We start from the raw sequence: 16,860 nt of genomic DNA, 5'->3' as shown, positions 1-16,860 counted from the left end.
GACTTCATATTTTTGGGTATTAAACCGTGTGAGTTAAACCTTCTTTCTTCTGCCTGACGCTCTGGTCTTTAACTTGGTTTTGAATCTGATGGTACAGTACCACCAAATTACCATGTGAACCGTAAACATGGTAAGCTCCCATATATGTGTAGCATCTAATGTCAGGCAGTATTGATGGATCTTTAAGTTCCACAATAAAAAACTTAATTTGGTTTTGTTTTTCTTTAAAATCTTGTGCCTCTTCAATCTTCGCAGCCTTTTGTTCCTGCCTGTTGCATGGAATGGATGTGTGCTATATCTTGCCACCCACCAGGCCATCTGGTCTGAGTTCCTCATATAATCCAGGGAAATGCTAGGCACAGAGTGGGTTCTAAAACAAAACTTTACATCAGAAGACAGAAACTGGCCACACACAGGAAAATGCAGCCACACACAGAAAAATGAACTAGTGTGACCATGACCATTAATAAGCTGCCTTAGGCATGAGAGGGGAGCATGGAGCAGACACACAGGGCACCAAGAGCATCTGCTACAGGGTCAACGAAGAGTCGATCAGCCTATCTCTCTTCTAGTCAAACCCAAAGCACAGGAACTATGGTAAATGAGCAACGGATGCTCCATTTTCATGTCAGGGATCAACAGGGAGTGGTGTTGTGTCCCACTAGTGGGACAGCCTGGTGAGTGTCTGAATTGCAGAGAAGGGCAGTGACAGGTCAGCTCCAGCTGATAGTTTCCCCCCAGGAGTGCAGGTGAGCCTCCCTAGGTCTTCTCTTTCTCAAGAAAGCTGGATATCTGGCTCTTCAAGCAACATCTGTAACTTACAAATGCTGGCAACTAACAAAAACCACGTTAACATCTGCAGGGATATGCATCTCACGGCTGCATTTTCCTGTGTGTGGCCAGTTTCTATCTTCTGATGTAAAGTTTTGTTTTAGAACCCACTCTATGCCTCGCATTTTCCTGGGTTATATGAGGAACTCAGACTAGATGGCCTGGTGGGTGGCAAGATATAGCACACATCCATGTAACAGGCAGGAACAAAAGGCTGCTAAGATTGAAGAGGCACAAGATTTTAAAGAAAAACAAAACCCAATTAAGTTTTTTTTTTTTTTTTTTGAGACGGAGTTTCACTTTTGTTACCCAGGCTGGAAGTGCAATGGCGCGATCTCGGCTCAGCGCAACCTCCGCCGCCTGGGTTCAGGCAATTCTCCTGCCTCAGTCTCCTGAGTAGCTGGGATTACAGGCATGCGCCACAATGCCCAGCTAATGTTTTGTATTTTTAGTAGAGACGAGGTTTCACCATGTTGACCAGGATGGTCTCGATCTCTTGACCTCGTGATCCACCCGCCTCAGCCTCCCAAAGTGCTGGGATTACAGGCTTGAGCCACTGCGCCCGGCCCCAATTAAGTTTTTTATTGTTGAACTTAAAGATCCATCAATACTACCTGACATTAAATGCTATGGTTGAACATATATGGGAGCTTACCATGTTTACAGTTCACATGGTAATTTGGTGGTACTGTACCATCAGATTCAAAACCAAGTCAAAGACCAGAGCGTCAGGCAGAAGAAAGAAGGTTTAACTCACACGGTTTAATACCCAAAAATATGAAGTCAAAATGAGGAAGGAGACCCTTAATTGTCTTCAGCTTCTAAGGCCATTTCCCCTTCAGCCTTCTACATTGCATCTCAAAAGGAGAAGTTAGAAGTCAGCCAGAAGAGGGACTGGCTGGCACCGCTGGCCAGGTTAAGGATAAGACCCTTACTGCTAACCACGATCCCCTCTATAAATCATAGATATGATATAGAGGAATCTTTCTAGAGGCATTGCTTTTACTTAAACATACCAGACCCTCACCTAAGTCAAGTACCCCATGCCTACTTCATGGATCAAAACTCTTTCACATGTAATTTCTAGAGTTGTAAGATCAAGACCCTTTCACACATAATTTCTAGAATTGTAAGCCTTTAAAAAGACAAGGATTTTCTTTTTCAAGGAGCTCAGTTAGCAGGACATTCGGGCCCACCGAAGCTCCTGGCCAAATAAATCACCACTTCCTTCCTGGTTCAGTGTTCGAAAGGGAGTTTGTGGTCATTTTCTGCTACAAAAATTGTGATGCAGGTGAAGGTTTTCCTTGACAATTTCACATCTCACAAGTTCTTTCCTGACGTCATGTTCATGTCAGGAATTTGGTAACCACATGGCCCACGCCCTGCTAATCTCAGAACTCCCTTGACCAGCTCGCATTCCCCAAGCCTCCCCACTGTGGTGTGTTTGCAGGGTCCTCAGATCCGGAGAGAGGCCGATGGAGTCAGACATCTTCTCCAGAGGAATTACATGCACCTCAAGGGATGCACAGGACCATCCACTGGGCTCAGGAGGAAAACATTTAACAAGAAAAGCTGTGTTTACTAATATTTAATACATGATTGTCTCTGGATCTTGCTCTCAGATATTTTTATCAGATGAACACAAGTCCCATGTGGTCCATGAGGTCCCTTGAGAGAGGGAGGGGTTTCACAGATCAGAAGCAAGTGGAGTTTTTGCAGGTTACTTGGCTTGGTTAGTGGACTTATGGATGGTGACGTCATGTTTTAACCAAACCAACATTCACCAATGGACAGAAGGCTTATGAAGATTCCTGCAGAGAAACTGTAGACTAGAGATGATATTGTTTCTGAGCTGAACTGAGGTTTGCACAGTAAAGACACACATCCACGCTGAGGTGTTGCAGCAGGAGAAACAAGGTCATTTATTTGCAGGGCACCAAACAAAACACATCAGGAAGATCACGCTTAACACCTGACCTCCCCAGTGACTCACAAGCATGGGTTTTTAAAGGCAGGGGTAAATTTCAGAAAAGCAGAAGCTATAGGCAAAGTTATAAATTAAGACTGAAGGTAATATATTCATTTGGGAACTCTGCATCCCAGCATAGTTTGGATCAAGACAGGCACTTGAATGCTGGGAAGATGGCCGCCTAAGAACAGCTCAGGACTTCGGCTTCCAGTGAAAGTGCAGAGGGTGAGTGGACGCCGCATTTCCAAATGAACTCTTATTGCCCACAGCCCAGGAGATACCCAGGCAGAGGAGTCGCCAGCGTTGCAGTCCCAGCCGGTGCGGCTGTTTTGGCCCCCGTGGGGCTGATTCCGCCCGCGCGGCTGCTGTGACCACGCCCTGTTGCTGCGGTTCTCCTTACAAAAGACACTGGTCTGGGAGCCCTCTTAGCTGGCGATCGGAGCCCTGAGACGGCAGAGTTGCCCATTCATCTGAAATAGCGAGCCAGGCCAGGAGATTCCTAGGCAAAAAATCTGCCAGGAGCCGGCTCCGCAGTTCGAGCCGACTCAGTGAGTCGCAGCACGGGAGATCCCGGCGCCTTTTCAACAAGCGACTGGAAGGCGCGGTCGTTCAACTTAAAAGAAAAGACTCTGAGTCCCGGAGCCAGGTGATCAGGCTCGGATGGTCCCACCCCTCCACCCCCAGCAACAACGAAAACAAAAACAGTGATTGGAAACCCTCTGGGTTGAGCCCTTCAAACCAAGCACAGCTGAACCGGGATGGTCCGGCTCGGTGGGGGAGGGGCTTCCGCCATTACTGAGACTCTCCACCCCTACGGAGGCAGGCTGCCATTGCCGAGGCAACCCGCCACAACAGAGAGAGTCCACCATAACAGAGGCGGGGCCACCGTTGCCGAGACAGTTCTAATTACGCCCATATAAACAGGACTGCAGGGAAGAGCGCAGGGCAGCTGAGTGGAGCCCACAGCAGCTCAGCAAAGCCCCTGCGGGCAGGCAGTGGCTAGGCGTGCTGCTAGCTGGGTGGGTCAGACCTGAAAGAAAAATCAAAAAAGGCAGCAGTGCAACGGAAACTCATAAAGCTCCAACTCCCTGGGACAGAGCGCCTGGCAACAAAAAGTGCTTTATGAGTTCAGCTGCAGGAGACCTAAACATACCTGCCCAGCAGCTCTGAACGAACAACGGAGCTCACAACTCAGGACTTAAGCCCCAATAAAAGATAGACTGTCTCCTCAAGTAGCTCCCTGACCCCCATAGATCCAAAGACGCACCTCATAAAGGAGAGAACGGACTGACAGTAGGCGAGCATCCTTCTGGGACAAAGATAGCAGAAGAGGAAACTGGCAGCAACCCTTACTGTTCTGCAGCTGCTGCAGGTGACCCCCAGGAAAGCAGGGCCTGGAGAGGACCTCAGCAGTCCTACAGCAGAGGGGCCAGACTGTTAGAAGGAAAGCTTAAAAAAAAAAAAAAAAAAAAAAGAAGAAGTAACTTCAGCATCCACGAACTAGAAGCTCACTCAGAGACCCAATCTGAAAGACAGTAATTACAAAGACAACAGGTGGATAAACCCACAAAAATGGGAAGAAACCAGCGCAAAAAGGAAGAAAACTCCCGAAACCAGAACACCTCTCCTCCTAAAAGGGATCACAACTCCTCACCAGCAAGGGAACCAGACCGGATGGAGAAGGAGGGTGATGAAATGACAGAATCAGACTTCAGAAGGTGGGTAGTAAGAAACTACAGTGAGCTAAAAGAACATGTTCTAACCGAACGCAAAGAAAATAGGAACCTTGAAAAAAGATTGGACGAATTGCTAACGAGAATGGACAGCATAGAGAGGAATATAAGAGAATTGATGGAGCTGAAAAACACAACACGAGAACTTCTTGAAGCATGCACAAGCTTCAACAGCCAAATTGACCAAGCAGAAGAAAGGATATCAGAGGTCGAAGATCAACTCAATGAAATAAAAAGAGAAGGCAAGAACAGAGAAAAAAGCACAAAAAGGAATGAACAAAATCTTCAAGAAATGTGGGACTATGTGAAAAGACCCAATCTACGTCTGATAGGTGTACCTGAATGTGATGAAGAGAATGAATCCAAGCTGGAAAATACTCTTCAGGATATTATCCAGGAAAACTTCCCCAACCTAGCAAGGCAGACAAATATTCAAATCCAGGAAATACAGAGAACACCACAAAGATATTCCTCAAGAAGAGCAACCCCAAGGCACATAATCGTCAGATTCACCAGGGTTGAAATGAAAGAGAAAATGCTAAGGGCAGCCAGAGAGAAAGGTCGGGTTACCCACAAAGGGAAGCCTATTAGACTCACAGCAGATCTCTCAGTGGAAACCCTACAAGCCAGAAGAGATTGGGGGCCAATATTCAACATCCTTAAAGAAAAGAACTTTCAACCCAGAATCTCCTACCCAGCCAAACTAAGCTTCATAAGTGAAGGAAAAATAAAATCCTTTGTGAACAAGCAAGCACTCAGAGATTTCGTCACCACCAAACCTGCCCTACAAGAACTCCTGAAAGAGGCTCTACACATAGAAAGGAACAACCAGTACCAGTCATTCCAAAAACACACCAAATGGTAAAAAAGCATCAACACAATCAAGAATCTGCATCAACTAACCAACAAAACCGCCAGGTAGCATCAAAATGACAGTATCAAATTCACACATAACAATACTATCCCTAAATGTCAATGGACTAAATGCCCCAATCAAAAGACAGACTGGAAAACTGGATAAAAAGCCAAAACCCATCAGTGTGCTGTATCCAGGAAACCCATCTTACATGCAAGGATACACAAAGGCTCAAAATAAAGGGATGGAGGAAGATCTACCATGCAAATGGAGAGCAAAAAAAAGCAGGAGTTGCAATTCTCATCTCTGATAAAATAGACTTTAAAGCAATAAAGATCAAAAGAGACAAAGAAGGACATTACATAATGGTAAAAGGATCACTGCAACAAGAAGAGCTAACAATCCTAAATATATACGCACCCAATACAGGACCACCCAGATACATAAGGCAAGTTCTTAATGACTTACAAAGAGACTTAGACTCCCACACAATAGTAGTGGGAGACTTTAACACCCCATTGTCAATATTAGACAGATCAATCAGACAGAAAATCAACAAGGATATCCAGGACCTGAACTCAGACCTGGAGCAAGCAAACCTAATAGATATTTACAGAACTCTCCACCCCAAATCTACAGAATATACATTCTTCTCAGCACCACATCATACCTACTCTAAAATTGACCACATAATTGGCAATAAATCACTCCTCAGCAATGCAAAAGAACAGAAATCATAACAAACAGTCTCTCAGACCACAGTGTAATCGAGTTAGAACTCAGAACGCAGAAACTAACTCAGAATCGCACAGCTTCATGGAAACTGAACAACTTGCTCTTGAATGTTGACTGGATAAACAATGAAATGAAGGCAGAAATAAAGATGTTCTTCGAAACCAATGAGAACGAAGACACAACATACCAGAATCTCTGGGACACTTTTAAAGCAGTCTCTAGAGGAAAATATATAGCAATGAGTGCCCACATGAGAAGAAAGGAGAGATGTAAAATTGACACCCTATCATCAAAATTGAAAGAGCTAGAGGAGCAAGATCAAAAAAACTCAAAACCTAGCAGAAGACAGGAAATAACTAAGATCAGAGCAGAACTGAAGGAAATAGAGACACAAAAAACTCTTCAAAAAATCAATAAATCCAGGAGCTGGTTTTTTGAAAAGATCAACAAAATAGACAGACCACTAGCCAGATTAATAAAAAAGAAAAGAGAGAATAACCAAATTGATGCAATAAAAAACGATAAAGGGGATATCACCACAGATTCCACAGAAATCCAAACCATCATCAGAGATTATTACAAACAACTCTATGCACATAAACTAGTAAACCTGGAAGAAATGGATAAATTCCTGGACACCTGCATCCTCCCAAGCCTAAACCTGGAAGAAGCCGAAACACTGAATAGACCAATAACATGGTCTGAAGTGGAGGCAGCAATAAAGAGCCTACCACCCAAAAAAAGCCCAGGTCCAGATGGGTTCACAGCTGAATTCTACCAGACATACAAAGAGGAGCTGATACCATTCCTTCTGAAACTATTCCAGACAATCCAAAAAGAGGGAATCCTTCCCAAATCATTTTACGAGACCAACATCATCCTGATACCAAAACCCGGCAGAGACTCAACAAGAAAAGAAAACTTCAGGCCAATATCCATGATGAACATAGATGCAAAAATCTTCAATAAAATACTGGCAAACCGATTGCAACAGCATATCAAAAAGCTCATCCACCATGATCAAGTAGGATTCATCCCGGGGATGCAAGGCTGGTTCAACATACGCAAGTCCATAAACGTAATTCACCACATAAACAGAACCAAAGACAAAAACCACATGATTATCTCAATTGATGCAGAGAAGGCTTTTGACAAAATCCAACAACCCTTTATGCTAAAAACCCTCAATAAACTAGGTATTGACAGAACGTATCTCAAAACAATAAAAGCTATTTACGACAAACCAACAGCCAATATCATACTGAATGGGCAAAAACTGGAAGCATTCCCTTTGAAATCTGGCACTAGACAAGGATGCCCTCTCTCACCACTCCTATTCAATGTAGTACTGGAAGTTCTAGCGAGAGCAATCAGGCAAGAAAAAGAAATAAAGGGTATCCAAATTGGAAAGGAGGAAGTCAAATTGTCTCTATTTGCAGATGACATGATTGTATATCTGGAAGACCCCACCATCTCAGCCCAAAGTCTCCTGAAACTGATAAACAACTTCAGCAAAGTCTCAGGATACAAAATCAACGTGCAAAAATCACAAGCATTCCTATACACCAGTAACAGACTTAAAGAGAGCCAAATCAAGAACGAACTGCCATTCACAATTGCTACAAAGAGAATAAAATACCTAGGAATACAACTAACAAGGAACATAAAGGACCTTTTCAAGGAGAACTACAAGCCATTGCTCAACGAAGTAAGAGAGGATACAAACAGATGGAGAAACATTCCATGTTCATGGTTAGGAAGAATCAACATTGTGAAAATGGCCATACTGCCCAAAGTAATTTACAGATTCAACGCTATTCCCATCAAGCTACCAATGATCTTCTTCACAGAACTGGAAAAAAACACCTTAAACTTCATATGGAACCAAAAGAGAGCCCGCATAGCCAAGTCAATTCTAAGCAAAAAGAACAAAGCAGGAGGCATCACACTACCGACTTCAAACTATACTACAAGGCTACAGTAATCAAAACAGCATGGTACTGGTACCAAAACAGAGATATAGACCAATGGAACAGAACAGAGGCCTCAGAGGAAATACAACATACCCACAACCATCTGATCTTCGACAAACCTGACAAAAACAAGCAATGGGGAAAGGACTCCCTGTTTAATAAATGGTGTTGGGAAAACTGGCTAGCCATGTGCAGAAAGCAGAAACAGGACCCCTTCCTGACACCTTACACCAAAATTAACTCCAGATGGATTAAAGACTTAAACATCAGACCTAACACCATAAAAACCCTAGAAGAAAATCTAGGCAAAACCATTCAGGACATAGGTGTAGGCAAGGACTTCATGACCAAAACGCCAAAAGCAATGGCAACAAAAGCCAAAATAGACAAATGGGACCTAATCAAACTCCACAGCTTCTGCACGGCAAAAAAACAGTCAGTAGAGTGAATCGGCAACCAACAGAATGGGAAAAAACTTTTGCAGTCTACCCATCTGACAAGGGGCTGATATCCAGAATTTACACAGAACTAAAGCAGATCTACAAGAAAAAAACAAACAAGCCCATTCAAAAATGGGCGAAGGATATGAACAGATACTTTACAAAAGAAGACATACAGGAGGCCAACAAACATATGAAAAAATGCTCATCATCACTGGTCATCAGAGAAATGCAAGTCAAAACCACATTGAGATACCATCTCACATCAGTTAGAATGGCGATCATTAAAAAATCTGGAAACAACAGATGCTGGAGAGGATGTGGAGAAATAGGAACACTTTTACACTGTTGGTGGGAATGTAAATTAATTCAACCATTGTGGAAGACAGTGTGGCGATTCCTCAAGGACCTAAAAATAGAAATCCCATTTGACCCAGCAATCCCATTACTGGGTATATATCCAAAGGATTATAAATCATTCTACTACAAGGACACGTGCACACGAATGTTCACTGCAGCACTGTTTACAATAGCAAAGACCTGGAACCAACTCAAATGCCCAACGATGATAGACTGGATAGGGAAAATGTGGTACATATACACCATGGAATATTACGCAGCCATCAAAAACGATGAGTTCACGTCCTTTGTAGGGACATGGATGAACCTGGAAACCATCATTCTCAGCAATCTGATACAAGAGCAGAAAATCAAACACCGTATATTCTCACTCATAGGCGGGTGTTGAACAATGAGAACACATGGACACAGGGAGGGGAGCACTACACACTGGGGTCCGTTGGGGGGAAATGGGGGAGGGATGGGGGGGTGGGGAGGTGGGAAGAGATAGCATGGGGAGAAATGACAGATACAGGTGAGGGGACGGAAGACAGCAAACCACACTGCCTTGTGTGTACCTATGCAACAATCTTGCATGTTCTTCACATGTACCCCAAAACCTAAAATGCAATAAAAAAATAATTAAAAAAATAAATAAATAAGACAGGCACTTGACCTAAGCCAAGACAGCCCATCTCTCAAAAATGTGAAACTTCAAGACAGCTACCCAGGAGCCCAATCACTTAATGACACCACTCTGGAGAAGAGTTCTTTCAACAGATTCTTTGGAGCTAATCCTCTGTCTCTCCTCCCGAACTTGATTCTGAGACTTCTCCCAACAATCTTTCAATTAAATGTGTTTTCTTGCTTAAAAAAATATATATATATATTCATCTGGACTAAAATATCTTGAAGCGAGGGTTTACAGGTCATAGGTAGATTCGAAGATTTTCTCATCTGCAATTAGTTAAGGAAGAGAAGCTTTGTTTAAATAGCCGAGATCCGCAGAAAAAGAAACATGATATCTGGTCCACGGCCATGACTTACTCCAGGAAGCAATTTAGAAGAAAGAAAAGTGGTCAGAGCTGAGTCTTCAGTTTTCCTCTCTCCGAAGTCTAATGCCCGTAGATCTATTTGATGTGGGTCCTCAGTGGGAAGCATACTTTCCAAAACACAACTCAGGATCATATAAGATGTTATCTTTAGTTTCTATAGAAACCAAACATCTCCTAACTCTAACTTCCTCCACCATTGTTTTAAGCTCCTATTTATTACTTTCTTGCTTATCAAGTTGTTTATTTACTTCTCATGGCTCACTAGATGCTTTGAAGTTTCCTTGAAGGAACTCAGGATTTTTATTTATTCCCATGCTTGGGGTGATGGGGCTGGCAGGCTCCTCAGAAAGGGTTTCTGCCTTATCTCTGTACTGATAATATGAGCACAACGGACCAACAGCAAAACAGGGTGATGGAACTCCGACGCCCAGTTTAGACTCCTTCTTAGCCACATTGTGAGGTTAAAAACCCTGATTAGCTCATTACGTTACTGGTCCAAAAAGGTCAACAAAAATGAACAAAACACTCAAGATAATTTATATCTTTTTTTATTAATAATAATAGGTCCTAGGTGCCAATTGTGCCTTTAGAAATTAGATAAAAATAATAGTAGTACATATTTATAGTTGATAAATAAATAAATACTGATCTACTGAGAGGACAGGCTGAAAAGTCTTTACTAATGGAGTGCATGAAAAAAACTGAACTAGACTGAGTTAGTTGGAATAAATAAATGAGGCAGAAAAATAAAATACTATAAAAAAAAAACCTTCTATATCAAGGTTATTTTATCATGAGATTCAAAAAACAAAAGTAATTATACATATTTAACACAATGCCCAAAATACAAAACAAAGGAAAACTTGGCTTTTAAATTACTGATCCTACCCTTATCAGCAGGAAATAAACAAATAAAACCAGAATCGTATCTGAGCTTTGACACCAGTCTAAGGAAGGTACCATAAAGAAATCGCCGTTTTCAGTTCCTGAGCCTGGTCTGACCGAGGCAGGTTGCAGAGTTGGTGCAGAAGCAGAAAAACCGTCCAATGGGACACTAATTTTCCACATTGTCTTCCCCAAGTCAGTCACTGATTTTTCAAAACACTGATTCAAGGCAGAGCGGCATTTTTGCTGCAGAACTGGGTCACGTTGCACTGAAAGTCTTCTTTGCACCAGGCTCTGGCTCCCTCTCTTGTCCTGCTGATTGGCTTTTTAATAGATTCTGTGAGGCTGGTTAACGTTTCGGTTTGAGTCATGCATGCAAGTTCATCTGAGTGTTGACAGCCGCATTCCTATGCACATCTTCATGGCAGCTCGGAGCTGCGTTGTATAGCTCTCCACCGAGCTGAGCAGAACTTGAAATGACTCCTCAGAAACAGGACTTCAGGTTTCTTTAATCTATTTGCTACTCTTTCTCAGCTTAATTAACAAATGGCTTCCTGTTACTCTACATTTGAACTTTTTTTTTTTCCCCCTGGAATTTATCCAGTAAATCAGAAAAGGCCAAAAATAATCTTCAAGAAAGATTATCTGATTTCAAAAAATTACAACTATCTTAAGTGTGAGTGTGCATGAAAATCTTCATCTCTTCGTTCTCAAACAAAAAAGTAAAATAAAATAAAATGAATTATATCTCAATGAAGCATTTTAAAAAAAAGTTTGTGACTTCCTAAAAGCACAGTTTCAAATAGGACTTTTTTTCCCAGAGTGACCCAAAAGTGAGCAGAGGAGGAGCCAGCTTAGCAGACCTGGGCAGGTCCCATTGGTCTCCTCTCCCACTTGACTGAAACCCACCGAGAGGAATGCCCTGACGGCTGGAGTCTCACCAAGGCTTGTGCCATCACTGGGATTCTCCAATTCTCTAAAAGCCGGTTTTCAGGAATGCCTAGGTGTTTGACACAATTCAGTGTTTGCTAAAATGCAATCGTTTTAGGTCATCTCAACAGGAATTAGCAGGCGATGACCACATTTTAGAATTTTTGAACAGGTATAACTATGTGTTTTCTTCTGTTTAGTCTTTTAAAAATCATCTTCCTTAAGAGAAGGAGGTTTCAAAAGAAATTCCACACTGAAGTTATTCATTTCTCTGGGATGTCTCCCTCTTCCTACCGTCTTTGAGTTTCTCGGTGCTGTGACTGTGTCCTGCTCCACTTTGTCCCCATCTTCCCTGATGAGTAACAGATGACTGAGAAATGTGCAGTGATTGAAGAAGAAGTAAGTGGGTGGATGGCTGATTTCCATTTAACCTATCTCATTAGGAGCTGCATCGTGGGAGAGAGAACGAAGCCTCTGAAGCCAGTCCAAAACTGGGCTCTCAGGCTCACTAACTGTGTAAGCTCTGGCTGATAACAGTACCTCATAGGGCTGTTGTGAGGCGTAAATATAAGCATGCTGGTAACCGTTTGCCCTGAGTCCACTCAGCTCCCTGGCCACCTCCTGGCCTCCCACCTGAAGCCACTGCTCATGGAGGCAACCGCAGGTCTGATCACCCAAACTAATGAAAGGGGAGATAGGACAGGTCCTGGGGAGCTACCATGGGGCAGAGAGGGAATCCGAAGAGAAGACAGTAATCTCCTCTCTGCTTATCTTTCTTTAAGTTTCTGCCAAATGGGCCTGTTTGCGGATGGACGCAGTACCTGCCCAAGCCCCTGCTCAGTCCTGCGCTAGGCCCTGGATGCTCAGTGTAGTCCCACCCATGGGTGGCTCATGATTTCATCAGCACAGCAAGCCACCGTCTGGCAGTAAACACACTGGTCATGTTCCCTTGCTGGAACTCATCATGGCTCCCAGAGAAACAAAGCTTGGCTAATTGAACTGAGAGGAGAAAAGTAGCTCCCTCTCACCTATCATGTGCTTTTACAAGAAGACAAGAATGCCTGCTGCCTGGCCCACCCAGCTCCACCAGCCCTGCTATTTTGCGCAAAGAAAGTCTTTAGACGGAGGCTGCAGAGCTGGCTTCAGAAGGAGCCCCCTGGGCCTGCAGCAGCCCTGCCTCTGATCTTGAATTCGACCAACTGTGAACCAGAATAGAGAAAGGGGATGCTCACTAATCAGCTAAGAGTACAACTCATCTCAAACTTCAGGAGCCCAAGGTGACAATACCTTGAGCAATGCCCTGGCGTTCTTCCCATGGGTATGAACAATGCTGTTGGGGTGAGCAATCGCCTTTGAGGGACTCTGACAGCCTCGGAAGAAGAGAAGAAGAAAATTTGAGAGCTGTGAGTGCAGTCAGAAACTCCAGTGAGTCCCCAAAACACAGGAAGTTGAGATTCCACATAAAACAGAAGAGGATAAAGAACATCTGAATCTTTCACTCCACCAAATCAGTAAGTTCCCACCTAGATCATGCTTCCTAAGAGGAGGGCTATTCCTTATATAGTTTGTCTTATTTCCCCATCGAATAATTTCCAGGGCCTAGCTGAGTGGTAGTGACTGCAGTGACAATAACAGCCATTGCTTACTGTGTATGGCTGTATGTGAGTGCTTTCTGGACATTGTCTCATTCAATCTTCTCCATAATCTACAAGTAGGTACTATTTTATCCCTACTCTGTAGATGCAGAAAGGCAGGCTCAGAAAAGCAGAGTGAATGGGCCAGGCATGGTGGTTCAAGCCTGTAATCCCAGCACTTTGGGTGGCCAAGGCAGGTAGATCACCAGAGGCCAGGAATTCGAGACCAGCCTGTCCAACATGGTGAAACCCTGTCCTTACTAAAAATACACACACACACACAAACACACACACACACACACACACACACACAAATTAGCCGGGTGTGGTGGTGGGCGCCTATAATCCCAGCTACTCAGGAGGCTGAGGGAAGAGAATTGCTTGACCCCAGGAGGTAGAGGTTCAGTGAGCCGAGATTGTGCCACTGCACTCTAGCCTGCGCAACAAAAGCGAGACTCTGTCTCAAAAGAAAGAAAGAAAAAATAACAGCAGAGAGAATGGCTCAAGATCACACAGCCAGGAAGAAGCAGAGCCAGCTTCTTCCCAGCCCAGCTCTAGTGACTTTGTCTCTGCCCTCACTCACCTTTCTGCCACCTTTGACATAACCAACTACCCACCGTCTCTGACATGACCTCTTCTCTGTGCAGCCTTAAAAGACATTTGCTTCATTCACAGTGGGTGTGGCCTTCAGAAAAGGATATTGCAAAGAATGTGGAACCCTCAACAAGGACAGCAATGAAGCTGCCTTGCTTAAGGAGAAAAGGATGGTGGTGACCAAGTTTCCAACCTTTCTGGATGGGACAAGGGCAGAAGGGGGCACCCAGGGCCCTTCACTCGTGTGATCAGCCTGATGCAGAGCAAATGGGGCTGCTTAAGGACACAGCTCTTCTCCCTACCTAGGCAAACTCATTGTAGAAGGGGCTGTTTCCAAACACCTAGGAAGCTGAAACAGCAAAGTCATAACTGGTCAGAAATGACACCTTTCTAAAAAGAAATTATGACAATTAGCCTGGGTAAAAACCTTATTTCCTTCATCCATAGCCTTCAAATTCAAAACCACCCTAATAATTTATTTCATTTTCATGGGTGCCGTAATTATTGCACTAGAGATAATGGGGCCCACGTTAGATAGCAGTAACAATTGCCCTGGTTTAAAAGCTTATTAATGAACAATACCGTTGTAGTATATTAAGGCACAGGAAGGAAATGTGGCTGCTGGTGATTGGTGGGTTGGTCCCTAGATTTAATTTTTGTTATTAGGTCAGTAAAGGCAGGAAGAAAATACTTCTCAAGTGGGAGGGAAGGAAATTACAGTTTTGATGAAAATAAATCACCTTTTGAGCTTTTGAGTCTTTTCAATTGAGGCTTGGTTAATGCAGGTGACAGCCCGTTCTGCCTGTGACTTGGCACATGGTTATTGGGAGCCATTTGTAACACTCCCATTCTGTCTATAAAAAGACATTTTAATTGAAAAATCATTTGCCCATAAAATTATTATCATCAATTTACATTCCACCAAAGGGCTGCATTATGACCATAAAACAATTTGTAGTGGATTCATTTTACTCACTAAATCACTTTACATTATACTGTGAACAGAATGATTAAAGCAAGTTAGCATTTTGTTGGCAAAGTAATTACATTATTATGCATTTCACCCACAGAGAGACTTCTACTACCGAGTCCATTTGTCTTGTGGACAGAACATCTATATGCATTGGACAGAATGCATTTTATTTAGTTGATGCAATTAATTTTATTCACCAGACCCTTTGAAACCTAAGATAATTTTTTTTTTTTTTTTAGTCACAGAAATAAAATTGATTGGGGAACAAAATTAATCTTGTCTACACGATGTGTGCTCAGAAAATTTCTTCCAATAACTGCGAGTTTGCAAACAAGTAAATAAAACAGGGAGGAAACGAGCAAAAGCAAAACAAAAGCCTCAAAAAGCAATGTTCCTCCGGGGTCTGTTTTTTAAACTCTTCTATGTAGCCAGGCAGGATATAAATCCAAAGACACCTACAACGTGGAGCTAGAGATGGTGGTGAAAAGAGAGGGGCTTCTCCACTCTCAACTGTTTGGCTGGGAAAATTGTGAGCACGGATTAATCTTTTAAAAGGACCCCACACAACTGCTTGAGAAGTGCCTCAGTTACTGTCTTTTTGTCAAAAGACAACAAAAATAACGTTTTATCTGAGCGGTAGAAATGGCTTTGGACTTTCCGGGGGGGGGTGGGGGGGTGGGGGTGGTGGTGCTGGACTCTGAGTGTAGTCAGGCTTATGAGGCAAGAGTGAAGATCTCAGGAACCCCAACTATGTCCCTTACAAGATGCCCATCATGGGTGTCCTAAAACCAAACATGAGAAGCAGAAAATGGCTCGTCTTGCACCGTCGGCTTTGGGCTCACCTGTTCGCCGCTGGAAGTCACAGGCTCGGAACTGCAGTCTCCTCCCTGCAAGAGGCCCAGGTCCTCAGTCACCACCAGAGGACAGGAAGCCACATCTCTCTCTCCCGGAGGCCACATCTCACTCTCCGGGAGCCCACATCTCACTCTCCCGGAGGCCACATCTCACTCTCCCGGAGGCCACATCGCACTCTCCCGGAAGCCACATCGCACTCTCCCGGAAGCCCCCACAGCACAGGGCTGGGCATGCGCAGTTCACCTGGAAAGACTTCCGGATTCGTTCACTCGTTGTTCAACTCCTGTATTCTGAGCATCTACTCTGTGTCCTAGAAGGTTCAGCAGTGAGCAGAATCCTGATCGGAGCAGGCTCACCACCTGCTGGAGAAGTCAGACAGGTAAAGAGGAAATTAAGACACAGACAGTATGGGGAGGGCGTTCCTTATGGTGAGGAAACAATTCTGTATGTTGATTGTGGTGGTGTCTATACAAATCTCCATACAGGTGACACCACAGAACTGTGCACAAAACACAAAGAAAGGGAGTCCATGTAAAAACTGCTGAAATCTGAGTAGACCAGGTCAATTGATTGAGTCCAGGTGTTCAAGGTGGCAATGAGTTGTGATTCTGCAACTGCACGTCAGTCTGGGCAACAGAGCAAGACCCTGTTTCTAAAATTTAAAAAAAAAAAAAATTCAAGTGTAAACAAAAACTGAACAAATCAGTAACTTATCTATGCATCAAAATCATATTGTGCCAATGCCAAGTTCCTGGTTTTTATAACGCACTACAGTTATGTAAAATGTTACCATAGGCGGAAGCTGGGTATAATGTTCTGTACCTGTTTGGCAGCTTCTCTAATCTATAACTATTTTCTAATAAATGGTTTAAAGAAACACCGATGTGGGAAGCATGGATGGAAAATGCGGGAGGCTGCAGAAGTCCAAAGAAACACTAGATTCCTGGGGCAGCAGGCGAGGTTCCCTGGAAAAACTCATATCTTCCCAAAGGCAGCCCAGTTAAGTTCCCAGAGGGATCAGCAGGAATCGAAAAGTGAAGCTGGGAGTGGCAAGCAGT

The 16,860-nt window shown here is 43.6% G+C and overlaps 1 long non-coding RNA gene across 1 annotated transcript in view; it reads right to left on the bottom strand.

The window, feature by feature from the left end:
- The window catches only part of LOC141581138 (uncharacterized), a 40,124-nt gene extending 23,830 nt beyond the window's left edge, over positions 1–16,294 (bottom strand). The window contains exon 1 of the long non-coding RNA XR_012513680.1: positions 15,790–16,294. This is a non-coding gene — a long non-coding RNA (uncharacterized LOC141581138). The remainder of the gene's footprint in view (positions 1–15,789) is intronic.
- Between the last annotated feature and the right edge of the window lie 566 nt (positions 16,295–16,860).

Source organism: Saimiri boliviensis, chromosome 14 (genome assembly GCF_048565385.1).
Source record: "Saimiri boliviensis isolate mSaiBol1 chromosome 14, mSaiBol1.pri, whole genome shotgun sequence".
NCBI classification, from domain to species: domain Eukaryota; kingdom Metazoa; phylum Chordata; class Mammalia; order Primates; family Cebidae; genus Saimiri; species Saimiri boliviensis.
This window is presented reverse-complemented; position numbering and strand designations above follow the sequence as displayed.